General features: G+C 37.0%; 1 long non-coding RNA gene across 1 annotated transcript in view; it reads left to right on the forward strand.

Moving 5' to 3' along the window:
- The first annotated feature begins 654 nt into the window (after positions 1 to 654).
- Positions 655 to 14,707, forward strand: part of LOC116279944 (uncharacterized) — a 541,851-nt gene continuing 527,798 nt past the window's right edge. Inside the window, exon 1 of the long non-coding RNA XR_012071882.1 lies at positions 655 to 872. This is a non-coding gene — a long non-coding RNA (uncharacterized lncRNA). The remainder of the gene's footprint in view (positions 873 to 14,707) is intronic.

Genomic DNA, 14,707 nt, shown 5'->3' on the forward strand with positions numbered 1-14,707 from the left:
TTATGTCATGATACTTTGTCAGGTGCCAGAAGTTGCACATTGATTTCTACCGGTCATATTTCCCGTGGTTCCTTCTCCCTTTGCCAAAAGTTTTCAATTGCTAGTTCTGGACGTTGTCAGTGTGGCTTTGGGGGCATCAATTGTTTCTGGCAGTCTTAGAATCTTCAGATACACACCTAGACTTGTTAACAGCAAACCTTTGATTTTTTTTCTCTCCATTTCCCTTAGTTACGGCATTTAATTGCTCAAAAACGTTGGGAGGGTATTTATTGTGTCTCCAAAGCTCCCCCTGCTTGGCCAAATAACTCTAATTCTAGTAACTGGTCCAGATCAATTGTGCACATCTGCTAAGGAGAACATTCTTAAACACGGTAGCCAGCTGCAGCTCTTGCTAGAACCCTGGAGGTCGTACAGTGGGCTTGTTCTCCATCTCCAACGCCTCCTCCGGGTTCTCTGCCTCTTGTAGCAGGTTATTCTCGAAAGAGTCATCTCAGCTGTTGCCTTAAATGAGCTCGCTCCTTGTAGAGCAGCCGCACCTGGGCAGGGCCTGGCCCCGCCCCTGCCCGCCCGCCCCGCCCCTAACTGCCCGAGGAGCTTCCCAGCTCTCCCCGCGCCGCCCGCCTCCAGGCTGTTAGCTCCGCTCCGAGCGCCTCAGGAGGCGGCTGGGCTTGGCGTCCTGCTCTGGCTGGTCCGGTTCAAAGAGACCACAGGCAAGCTATTTGGTTCCAAGAAACCAATAACAACAAGTGTTTTGTTTTATTTTGTTTTGTTTATCCTTGCCACGTTTGGGAAGAGACACCCTTGACCTGAATTGTAGGAGTGGAAAGAGGAATTGGGAGGCCTGAGGCCTGGATGCCGGGTCGCGAGCTCAGGTAAGACTCCCCGTAATGAAACAGGTTCCTTACACGATGAGACCGAGGACGCCAACCTTCTATTTTTTTTATTTTTTTATTTTTTTATTTTTTGATTATTGTTTCATATGACTGGGTATTTTTCTACATCAAATGTTTAAAGTTTATATATAGATAAAAGTTTATATGTATACATATATATTTTTATGTATGTATGTGTTTGTACATTTTATGTTTTAAAAATGCCTTGTACAACTTGGGCAAAATCATGGGTTTCTGAAAACACTGCTATATGGGGGAGTACAACAAACTGCAATTCCTGTGTGAAATTAAAATTAGTCTCTTTTCATGGCTTGTGATGGTAATGTGGATTCCAGTGTAAAAAAGTCTGAAGACATCACATATCCAAAACTAAGACAATGCTGAGTGGCAGTTTGGTTAGTCTTTCTCATGCAGGTAAAGAAGAAAAGGTGTATTATTTTGGGCAGAAGTAATTAAGCCTCACTTAGCGTTTCTGTTCAATTCTTAAAGCGCATGAGTGATATTAGAGGAACAAAAAAAGACTGGTGCTAGGTAGACACTAAGGCATCTCCAATTTTGTGATTGTTGTAGATGGAAAAATATGTAGCTTGAGCCTCAAATTCTGAAGACTGTTTATATACGTGTGTGTTTGTTTATATATGTGTGTGTGTGTGTGTGTGTGTGTGTGTATATGTATTGAACTTACTATTGGAATGAAATACACCTCAGTGACTCAAGTCTGGGAAGAATTTCATACCAAACACTTTGATGCTGGGATAGGTTTAAGTCTGGTCCACAGCCAAACACCAATGTTCTTATTCTATGTATTTTCAAAATCAGCCCACTTTCTTTCCTTCCCTTTCCCCTCTCTCTGTCTATTGTGCTTTATTAGTATATGTCTTTTTTCATGTTAGATGATGGGTTATAGAAGATAGCTGCCATCTGGCAGATGATAAATGCCTTTGAGGAAAGTTATAGTTAAATTTTTAAGGTTTTTAATATAAAATTCTATGTAAGTGATTATAGACCATTATACTAACTATAGTACTTTTTGAGAATAAAGTGTTTTTTCCTAGTTAACACCAAGTAAGATACACAAAAAATCAATAACATGGAATGTATTAAGTGCTTAAGAAAGTTTTTCTATTTAAAAGAAAGTAACCTTAAGTTGTAATCTATACTGGGATTCAGGTTCATGTTGTGCAGTTCTACATTTATTGGTTTTTCATTGCTGGGTGACAAATTACTCCAAGCTTAGTGGCTTAAAACAACACACATTTATTGTATGATATTTCTGTGTGTCAGGGATCTAAGCACAAGTTAGTTAAGGGACCAGTTTCTTAAAACGCCGCAGCCAACATCGCAGGTGCAGGTCCTCTTCCAAGCTCACTAGCATCATTTAAAAATAAACCAGACTTAAAGAAACTTTATTCATAAAGAGTATTGTAGTGGGCAGAATACACCAGTCTCAGGATCTAAAAGTGTCTCAAAATAAAATGGGAGAAGGCTTTTTTATAGAGATGGGAAGACAGAGCTGGCAGGAGCTGTGTGGGAGAGGAATAGGTGGTGGTAAGAGCCTGGGGCTTTAACAGACGGTGGTGCTTTCAGTGGTTGGCTGGTTTCTGGAATGAATTGTTAAGGGGCTCAGGCAGTGTTCTGCACCTTAGTGCTTGCCTAATCTCGGGGGCAAGCCAATCTCAGGATTGCTAGAAAGTGTGGAGGGACTAAAAGATGGCAAATAAGAACTAAAGAAGGTAGAAAAAGAATAAGACTATTTGTAATGAAAGTGGGATGTGGAAGCTAATAATACTTCATGAGCTTTATAGAGGTTCCTGTGAAATTGTGATGTGAACTAAGGAAATTATTTAGGGATTTGCGGCCAAACCTAAACATGTAGGTACAAAACATATACGCTCATGAATAAAGTGCTGTGACTGATATAATTTCACCAGAGGATGGAAATTGGAGATATTAAGAAAACAAATGAAAAGCTTTGAGGGTTTAGACATTAATTAATGCTGAATTCTAGACTTTGGCATTTGAGCTTTACAACACACTAATCATTATAATGATTTGAACTCAGAATTATCTTCTCTAAGAATGCAATGATTCATTTGAAATTGTTCTCTTTAAAATTTGCACAGTGATAAACTGTTCACTGACTATGTAAGTTCTCTATGATATAATCTAACTTTCTTCATCTCTTTCCCCCAAATACCTGGATATGGGCTGATTTTAGGAAAGACTTATGAAGCAGTAAAATATTGTTTTCGAATCACTCACTAGCTGATTGTCTTTCTTGCTTTTTCAGCAAAACTTGGTAAAAGGTCGTTGATTTTAATAAAACTTAAGGTGGCATGTTATCTATAGTCTCAGTACACATATAAATGGTACCATCTTCTTATTTTACAATATGGCATTTAATGAACATGCACAATCTAATTTTTTCACACATTTAAGTTGACAGCACATCCTTCATACGTTGTGTTAGATGATGTTAGTACACTGTTTCTTCAAGACAGTGGAGCAAAAATAACTCTTATCTTGATGTTGTAAGCCAAAATGGAAAATTATGGTTTCCAGAATTTAAGAGGCATTTCTCAGTGCAAAGGAAAATCAGGGTTCTTTTTTTTTTTGGTATTGTCAGTGAGTTTTTTCAGATGAAAGAATTCATTGAAATTGTCGGCAATCATCTGAGTCATGTATTTCATAAGCATGTGAACATTAAAGCGTTAATGTACGTCTGGAAACCGGAGGTATTGTCTTGGTAAGTGGTGTGATCTGGAGGGATTTACTTCTGAACGAAATGGTGGCAGTTTGGGAAGGAGACAGTCCTATTCTGATTTGCTTCATGTCGTCATTTTCCTTAGGCTAGCATGTTGAATTCTGAAAAGAAAAGAAGCATTTCTCAGCACGCATAAACACAGAAGATATTGTACGAGTTCCTTTGGAACACTAGTTCAAATTGCAGTCTTTTAGAATGAAGGAAATGGATGTAACTTTCTGTTGGGAAAACAAGAAACAGAATCTTTAGAGTTCATCACAAACAGGATGGATACAGTCTTCCTTGCTGTCCAAGCATATGGAATTCTGATTTTGTTCAAAACTAATGTAGCATTCTCTGGGAAAGATAGCTTTTTTCTTAATACTCCTGAAGGTTGGGGATCATTATTTAACCTACCTGTGGCCAATGAAACATAAAGGGAAATCCAGTGGGAAAGTTCTGGGATAGGCTTTGCCAAATTCTAACAGGCAGATGCTAGAGAATTCTTCACTGGCCCCATTCCTTTTCCTTTCTTTCCACCTTATAATGGCTCAATTGTCTGGAATTAAAACAGCTATCTTGTGATCCTGAGTTGAAAATCTTATTGATTAAAAAATCAACAGCTATTATGGTCCAGATGGAATCTGGAAAATGCTTAGTTTCTTGGTAATATTAATAAGTGATTAACACTCAGTCAACCTTCAGACCTCTTAGTAAATATTATCTGTATCGATTATAGCTCTTTTCAGTTGGCTCCCGTTGCTTCTAGCTGAATGTGTATCACTGATGCAGCAGTTCAAGGAAAACTAGGAAGGAATCCTAACCAACTGGCTGACACAGAGATAAAAGGGCTTTAGCCCATGGACAGGTCAATACTGAACAGCAATTAGATGTTGAGAAAGAAGGCAGAAGCCTGCGTCCACAAAGGAATAAGTCAAAATGAGAAGTGTGTTTGGGAGATTGTGTGTATCAGGTACAGGAGTTCCAATCTTGAGTCAAATGGAAGTTTATAAGAAACTATCCAATCCTTCAAGCATTATTGTTGTCTTTACAGTAGCTGAGAAATGATTAAAAAAAAAACACATAAATTTCATGTGTGAGCATATATAATCCTGATTTCCTGTAACTGAAACTAACTTGGCTGGTGGAATAATTTTGCTAATTCATGGGAAACTCAGGCACATCAAGCTTATACTCACTCTCTGTTAAAGGAATCAGCATTCGCATCTCACAGGGTGACATGTGTGTTGCCAGAAGGCCTGCAGCGCAGCGTGGTGTGAGGGCTGATCTGCGTGCCCGTCTGCGGCTCTGTTCTTCCCTTGCTAGACCCCGCTCAGATCTAAGTCATCCTGAAATGCATGGGCAGGTCTTCCGCTGTCCCTGTGGCATTAGCTGCTTATAACCCTTGTTTCTGGGTAACATCTAGTAGTTCAGAAACCTGTAAATTTTCCTCTTGTGAATGTTGAAGTCTTTTTTGTTCAGTTTTTTTTTTCCATCTACTTATATACCCCTTTTAATGTTCATGGTTTTCCCTATACTCTTAAGCAAATGGTTCTAACAGTTGAAATGTAGCTTTTAAGATCTTGTTCCAACAGTTTTCAGGAAGTTTATTGTAGGGTTCAAAAATAAATCATTTATTTTTTGATTTTCCTTGCCTTAAACCTAGTGCTTATATAATTGCTCTTTTTTAAAGTTTGTTGACAGAGAGGGATAACATCAATTGAAAAAACATATAGCTTAATATTTACCAGGCCCTTACTCTCCATGGATTACCTCATTGCCCGAATGAGGAAAGAAGTTCTTGAACTTGAGCAAAGGGAAGAAAATAAAAATGGCTTTAGTATATATCAAAATAAGAATGTGCAATCATATTCATAAAAATAATCCACTTTACTGAATCTGTCAACTTAAGGGCATATATCCCCAAACCTTCTGCCTGTGCTTTTCTCAATATACTACGGGCTGAATTCTGTTCTCCCCAAATTCATACGTGGAAATCCTAACCCTCAGTGTTGTAGTATTTAGAGATGGGGCTTTGGGGACGCAGTTTAGTTGAGGTGAGATCATGAGTGTAGGGCTCTTATGGTGAATTTAGTGCTCTTAGAGGAGACACCAGAGATCAGCCATCCTCCCTCCCTCCCTCTCTCACCCTTCTTCCCTCCCTAAACCTCCCTTTTTCACTCTCTCTGTCATATAAGGGCACAGGAAGGAGGTGGGTATCTGCAAGCTGGAAATCTCCCCGGAAAGCAACCTTGCAGCATCCTGATCTCAGGCTTGCAGTGACCGGCGATTTGAGAATGTGAATGTCTGTTTTTGCAGCTGCATGGCCTGTGGCGGTGTGTCCTGGCAGCCCAGGCTCAGTGAGACAGAAGACCCCCCCCCTCCTTGCCCCGTGAATGGCGCCCCCTTGTGCCCAGTCAAGCCCTCAGTCACAGGAGCAGCCCTCGCTCTTCTGCACACCAGTTTCGCCTCTGCTGGATCATTCTAATCAGAATACAGATTTAGAAGAGCATTCCTTTATATCAAACCACTCTTTGGCTTCTGCCTGATTTCTTGACTCTTACTTGCTATATTTGAAAGCCAAGCTCACTGGAAGACGTCTGTATTTGCTTATTCTACCTTCCATTTTCTCCTCAGCCCACTCTAGTCAAGAGCTTGTCTCTGTCACTGTTCTGAAACAGCTCATGGCAAGTCAGTGGTAACCCACAGATGGCAAGGGCTGATGTTACTCCACTCCTCAGCAGTGTCTGGAGACAACTGATCACTCCCTGTGTTAAAACAAAGAGACAACTTTAAAAAAAAGTGTTTCTTACCTCAATTACCAGGATATCATATTCTCATGTTTCTTCCTCAACTTTTGACCATTCCTCCTCAGTCTCTTTTGCTGGATTCTGTTTTTATTCTTTCCTTCAAAATGGTGCAATACCCCAGACTTCTGCAAATGAAATATTTTCTCCTCTTAAGTCCCGATCTTCACTGGGTGATCCCTCATAGCTCCACCACTTTAAATATTTCTCCCTTGAAGTAATCATTCATATATCAAGCCATTCATTGCACATCATGACTTGGATCTATAATAAGCACTTAAAGTTACCATGCATAAAATTCAACTCTTGTTTCTCCCTACAAAGCCCACTTAATAAGTGGAGCCACAAGTTTTTCTAGAAAAAAATTGCTTGATACTATTTTAAACTCCTTTCTTACTCTCTCTCATAAACTGTATCCAATCTGTCACCATATCAGGTCTGCAGTACATTTATAACATATCTGAAACCAATCACGTCTTACGTCTTCTTTCAGTACCGTGCCATCCTAGACCAACATGTTTGCTTTCCAGAATAAATCAATAACCTTCTAATTGATCTTGCCTCCACTTTTAACTTTCTTTGATCTTTTCTCTACAGGCTGGAGAGATCCACTTAAAATCAGTCTGACTCAGAGTCGTCCAAAATGTTTTTGTCGTGTTAGAAATAATATCCTTATCAAGACCTGGGAGTCCCAACATGACCTAATCCATGGGTAATATGTCTCATTTCATCTTCCATATTATATCTTGCTTTATGGTATCCAGCACACTGCACTCCCGATTAATTATTGAATGAGTTAAGCTCTTTCTATCCCTGTAACATTCTATTCCCATCAAACTAGAAACTAACTCATTCCTGACTTCGTTTGTATCACTGCTTGAAAGTCTCCTCAAAAAGGACTTTTCTCTCATCATTTGATCTCAAGCAGCACTTCCTAGACTTTTCAATTCTCTTCTCTTTTCAACTCTTCATGTAACTATATGTGGTAGAGTTATATAAAGAATATATACATAATATGTATATAAAATATTCCCCTCCAACTCTCTTTGTCCCCTACTTCTCCATTTTTATGTAAGATACATGAGGACATGAGTGTCACCAGTTATTTTACTGGAAAACAATGGCTATACACATTGTACATCTTGATTAATATTGCTGAATTCCTCTGTGTATAGGTTGGCACCATTTTATTTGCACTATAAATGCAAGACTGAGGTTCACAGCCTCCCCTCCATTATGTTATGGATCACTCTTTGCTAAACTGATAAATGAAAAAAGATCTCTCCTGTGAGTTACATTAAACATTTTCATGGGTTTAAACATGTTTCTATTTCCTTTCTTTGTCAAAGTTTCTATTTTATTATTGGCCCTTTCCTATTTCAATGAAAGCTTTAACTTTTTTAAAACGCTATAAATATTTTATTCTTGATGCTTAAAAAAATAAATTTTTGGATCAACTACTTAAAGGTATAATGTATAAAATAAAATCAGATATTTCAAGTGTGTCGATTAATGAGTTTTGATGAAAGTATACATCTGAGTAACCAAATCTATAATCAAAGTATGAAACATTTTTACTACCTCAAAATATACTTGCCTTAGTCAGGTCAGTGTGCTGTAACAAAAATACCATCAACTGGGTGGGATCAAAAGTAAATATTTATTTCTCATAGTTCTGGAGGCTGGGAAATCTGAGATCAAGATGGGCAGTGTGACTGGGGTCTGGTGAGGACCCTCTTCCTGGTTGCAGACAGCTGTCCTCTCATTGTATTTCATACAGTAAAGAGAGGGCTCCTGTCTCCTCCTCTTCTTTTAAGGACATTAATCCCATTACGGACTCCAGCCTCATGACCTCATGGAAACCTAACCACCTCCCAAAGGCCCCACCCCCAAACAGCATCATGATTGGGGTTCATGTTTCAACATAAGAATTTTGTGGGGACACAAAACAGTACACTTACGCTACAATCCCAAGAATGGTCACAAAAGCTTCATTTGTAATATCTAAAAAGTAGGGTAAAATACAACCCAAACGTTTAGTATCCAAATTGCCAACAAATATGTATATTGATTTTTCCCTTAGCTGTTCACCTCATTTTCCTGCTTATTTGCAAGTTTCTTAATTTTCATTGTGTATGGACCTTGGGTCAAAAATAGTAGATATTGAAACAGTTGATCAGAGTTTATGGTCCAACATTTTGAGCAAATCAGTGTTTAACCTTTTCTGATGGATATGTGTGTGGACTGGGGAATCTGCTCTGACTTAAGGCAGTTTTTAGGTCCTAGATGACTAGGGTTGTGTGGATAGTTAGATCTCTCTCTGGTCTCCCTTCTGTGTATATGCAGAAGGTGCCATAGATACGTGGAGGGTTTATCACTCTGAGACAGGACTTTTTTTTTTAGATATAAGCATGTGTCCTCATGGAGGCATTGTCTCATTTTTCTTGCTAGTGGCTTGAATAGATAAAGGTGGGCATGGGGTCCTCAGCATAAAGTTCCATGACTCACCACGTGGAGAAGAGCCAGTCAGTAGCAGGAGGTGGTAGATGACTGAGAGAAAACTCCTCATATATTTACTCTCCTCTATTTTTGGCTTCACTTGTTCCATGTCCTAGCCTTTTCTAACATGCTTGAAACATACGATGTTGGCAGTCGTTTTAATGTTTCTAATCTGAAAGGAGAACAAAGAGAGCATGTTTCACTATTGGCAAATTGATATACCATGCTTTAGTGTTAGGTATTTATGTTGTATGTGGAGACTTTTTTCCATAGAGATTTTTAATTTCATGGAACACCTTAGCTAGAAAAAATTAAAACTAACAATATTCTGATATAAGTAGCATATTGTGTAGTCTCCATGTGTTCATGCTTCTCGCATCTTTCTGTAATTGATTTATTGTTTCATACTGTTCTGGTTGAAAAACATGCTTGCTATGATTTCTATTCTCTTAAATATGTTGAGACGTTTTTTGTAATCTTACATATGATCCTTTCCTGGAGAACATTCCACGTGGACTTGAAAAGAATGTGTTTTCTGCTGTTTTTCAGTAGAAAGTCTCATTGATATCCACTAAGTCCCATTGCTTTATTGTGTCATTTGAGGCCACTTTAATCACAGAAGTAAAACCAGCCAGGGGGAGCTGAAAGAGCAGTCTAGAGGAAGTTGTTGCCTCTGAGATCCACAGCTAAGTGTCTTGTGACAAGCAGGAGGACACTTTTGCAGGAAGCTTAGCTGTCTGCCAGAAGATCTGTACACACAGTGGTGGAGATCAAAGACAAGCTTTCATCCATTAGGCATATCTGCATCTGTTAACAGGTATAACAAGATCAGCATTCAGAGAGTACCATCTCTTGCTTTTTGTCTGCCTTCCCAATCTGAAACTAGTTATTTTGACCAGTTATATTTCCTTGGGATAGGACAGGGAAGGAAGTTCTGGGAAATGTAGCTCTTATTCAGTTGATAGTAGAATAATTCAGTCTATAGAGATTGCTTGTTGTTACATAACACATCATTCAGAATCAGTTTTCTTATTAAACTATGTGCAGATGAATCCTTGTATCAATACTTAACAAATCAAATAAAATCAGCATCTCCAAAGACATCATAGATGCTAGACCACCCATTAAAATAAAAAGAAATGCTAAGAGGGAAGACAGACCTTTTGAAAAGTAAAAATATATTAGCCAAATGACATATAACAATAATTGCAGTGCTGAAAAAGAAAATGAAAGAAATCTTCCTGAAAGCAACACCCAAAACCAGAAGATCAACAATTAGATGAAAGGGTTCAAATAATTTGAGAATAAATTCTGTGTTAATCATAATTTCAACAAGAAAGAAAAAATCAGATAGTAGGAAAGAAAGAAATGAATAATAGAAAACATTATCTAGAATGTGAGAAGTTCTTTAGAAGTTTTGATTTCTGTCTCAGTAAAAGAGTAACATACTAATGAGATTTTTCATGAATGTTAGTAATACAGGAAAAATACTCTAAAATTTTGCATAGAGTTAAAATAAATTGTATACAGTGGAAGAGAATAAACATTCACATCTGTCCTCTAAATAACAATGTTTGTGGATTGTGCCTTTTAAATTCTAAGAGAAAATGAATTTTACTCTAGAAATCCTATTCCAAGCCCCCAATTTTATGACATTTCAAGGTAAAATAGGGATAGTTTCCAACACCTGAGCTCAAAAAGTACCTCCACTGGACTGTTTCTTAGTAGCTGACGTGAGATTTGATTAAGCAAAGTAGGAGAAAGATAAGAAAGTACATAGCAATAAGTTCCGTGAAAAACTAGACCCAACATGGGAGAAAGGTGGAGGAAGTCCTAAATTTACTGCTTTCCAGACTATAGTGACAAAGGTTACCAAGAGAGAAATATCCAGATTTAAAAGAGAAATAAGTGCTATATATTAAATGTGTTTGGTCTTGGGAGGTATACATGTGGATCTGTTAATATTATTTAATAAATAAATAAGCAGATATTATCACCCTTGACTGAGCAGTAAAGGATTTAAGTAGGCAGAATAAACATGACAATGATTAAATTGGGAGTTGCTTGTAATATTGTCCATCCCACGTTTCTTTCCAGTAACTGCAACCTTCTCCCACCAACTGAAATTTCCATACCATCTGCATTTTCAAATGACATTTCACCCATGTTAAAAAATATTTTATTTAATCCTATGTTAATACCCTACTCATACCCTTGAGCTTTCTCTGTATTTTCTCTGTCTTTCTCTGTCTCTTTGTCTCTGTATCTCTTCTCACTTTCAGGATTATTTATTGAAATCAAAATGTCTTCCTTCATGTAATTAATGTGCTACCTGTATGTGATTTGAGATCACCCAGCTTTGTTATGTCACCTGTGACTCCCTTGTTGCCACTTACAATAGAAATATTTCAATCTTTTATCTTTTTGTAACATTATAAACTCTTGACTACACCTTTCCTCAGATGATTCTTTTCCTTGATTTCCATAACAACAACAACAAAAAGCCCTGATTTTCCTGGATGTTCAAATTACCAGGGTAGGCTGTGTAGTGAAATACTTGGGAGAGAAGGCTCTGAGGCCAATCCAGGTTGGGTCCTGTCTCCATCATTTGCAGGCTGGTGCTGTGTGACTTTAGGGAATTCACTTAATTTCTTTGTTTTTCAATTGCCTCAACAATGTAATGGAGATGATAGTTGTTCCAACCTGGTAGAGAAAGGTTCAACTGATTAATACACGCAAGCTATTTGATCATTTGCACTTAAATAAATGTTAAGGCTTCATTCCTCTGTGTGTATGGCCTCTGGAGTCTCTGGTTATTGCCAGCTAGAATGGGTACTTTTCTGCTTATGGAATGTTAAGTCTAGGAAAGAAAGAATATAGCACCTTACAGTTATCAACTTTTGGATTATTTATTCTCTGATATTCTAAATAGGCCTGCTGTGATCTGACTCCAGTTCACTGTATCCCAAACATCAAATGTCCTTAGTTTCATATGATTAGGTAGGTACGTAGGTAGACAGATCACATTGTTTTTTCCCATTCTTAATGTAAAACACTTCTTTAGAGTAGGGCTGTAAATGCCTACATATTTATAATCACATTTGCTTAATACTTAGATCATTTTTCTGGGATAGAAGGAACTGAGGAAGCCATTATACAGTCTGGTAATTGAAATTCATATAGCTTTAATTAAAAATTTTGGAGTCAATTTCTAATTCTATTTTGATGTCAGAACTTTGACTGATTATAGGTGTTCAACCTCAGTAGTCTAATTAGTCTGACTGCAGCTTCCTGATGATGTCCCTGAGATTTCCTTTCTTGCAAACCTGCTCATATCTTTAATAGCAGTTTCCTTTTTCCCTGTGGTGTCATTTCTCTTGTCAGCCCATTCACTCTGTTAGTTACCATGTTCTTTTCTAAAGGAATGTCAGTTATTAGCTGGGGCTTGGACTGCTGATGGCCTCCCAACTTTGCTGCCCAGTTAAAGACTCAGTTCTCCAAACTCATTACAGAACTTTCATGTCCTGCAATTAGTTTCACAAATTGGATAAGCAGAAGATGAGTATGTGGATTTCAAGATGCATCCTTAAAAGCAGTGCCATGTTCTGATTTCTCCCTCCTGCAATCTGGGACTTGGTGTGATGCATCTCTAGTGCTCTCTTAAAGCATGAGAAAGAGAGCCGTGATTTATTGAGATGATCATGTGACTTTTATCCTAGTTATATAGCATGTTACATTAGTTGATATTTGATATTGAGTCAACATTTCATTTCTCTGATAAGTGCCACTTGATTATATGTATGTGTGTGTGTGTATATATCTATATCCCATTTTATATGTCATTGGATTTGGTTTGGTGAAATTTTATTGAGTTTTTTTGTGTCTGTATTAATAACAGAATTTAGTCTGCAGTTTTCTTGTGATGTGTTTTTCTGGTTTTAGTACGAGAGAAATACTAGCCTCACAGAATGAGTTGGAAAATGATATTTCCTCTTCTAATTTTTTGTTTTGGTAAGAGTGTGTGAAGAACTACTGTTCTGTTTGTTTGTTTTCCTTTAAATGTTTGATAGAATTTACCATTGAAGCCATCTGGACCTGGGCTTTTCTGTGGGAAATATTTTTACTACTAATTCAATCTCTGTGTTATAAGTCTATTCAGATTTTCTATTTCTTCTTGAATCAATTTTGGTAGAGTGTATTTTTCTAGGAACTTATCTATTTCATCAAAGCTATGTAATTTGTTGGCCCACAGTTATTCAAAGTAGTAGTATGTAATCATTTTTGTTTCTCTAAGGTTGAAAATAATGTCTGCTGTTATCAACTTCTAAATTCCTTGAGATGTTTCCTTTTTCTTAATACAAACATTTCAAGCTACAAAGCACTGCCTTACTTGCACCCAATGAGATTGTATGTATTATGTTTTCATTTTTGTTTACCTGAATGTATTTTTCATTTCCTTTGTGATTTTGTTTTAACCCATTGTTTATTTAGAAGTGTGTATTGTTTCATTACCACCTATTTGTGTATTCCAAAATTTCTTCATTGATTTATGATTTCACTTAATAATGTTCAGAAGACAAATTTGCAGGATTATATTACTTTCACATTAATTGAAGATTGTTCTGTGGCCTACTAGATGGTCTGTTACATAGAATGTTCCCCGTGAGGAGAATATGTGGTCTGCTGTTGTGAGGTAGAGGCTCTGTGGATGCTTGTTAGTTCTGGTTGTTCTGTGATGTTTTTAAAGTCTTCTATTTTCTGTTTGATCCTTTGACTGATGGTTCTATCCATTATTTAAAGAGGAGTGTTGAAGTCTCTGACTTTATGATTGAATTGAATTATTTCTCCCTTGAGTGCTCTCAGTTTTTGCTTTGTGCCTTCTGAGGCTCTGTTGTTGGGAAACCATATGTTTATTGAGTTGTATCTTGTAGATTGACTGTTTTATCATTTGAAAACACTCTCTAACCTGTAATAGCATTTTTAGTTTTAAAGTCTGTTTTATACGATATGAGTATAACCCCTTGAGCTTTCATACGTTTTCTGTTTGTATGCTATCTCTTTTCCCATTCTTTTACTGTCAACCAATTTGTAACATTGCATTTAAAATGTGTCTCCAATAGACACATGGAGATAAGTCTTTAATCCTCTCTGACAAATTCTACGTTTTGTTTGCATTGTTCAGACCATTCGCATTTAATAATCCTATTGATGTTAGATTTATGGCTGCCATGTTAATTTTGCTTTCCACATGTCTCATGTTTATCCCATCTCTAATCTTTCTTTACTCATTTCTTTTCCATTAAATGAATGTTTTCTAATGTAGCATTTAACTTTGTGAAGGATTTTTTCACTATATTTTTAAAGCTTTTTTTCTTTGTGGTTCCTCTATGGCTTACCATATACATCTTATCTTTTAGTGTACTTCAAATTTATACTAACTTAATTCCAGTGTGGTGTAGAAAAGTTATTCTTATACAATTATTTTACCTCTTCACCCTTTTTATGCTATTATATTATTATACCTATATCTGCTACAAAAATGCAAATACACATTTTTATAATATCACTATATAATATTATCTTTTTAAAAAGTTGAGAAAATCAAGGAGAGCAAGTGCATAACTTTATTTGCTAAATACATAATTTTCTTTATTCTTGTTGATTCATGCCATCTTGTGTCATTTTCTTACTCCAAGATGACTTGCTTCCACTGTATCATTTGTGATATATATTTTCATCAAATATATTACATTTTTGTATATGTT

The sequence above is a fragment of the Vicugna pacos genome, chromosome 4 (assembly GCF_048564905.1).
Source record: "Vicugna pacos chromosome 4, VicPac4, whole genome shotgun sequence".
Lineage (NCBI taxonomy): Eukaryota > Metazoa > Chordata > Mammalia > Artiodactyla > Camelidae > Vicugna > Vicugna pacos.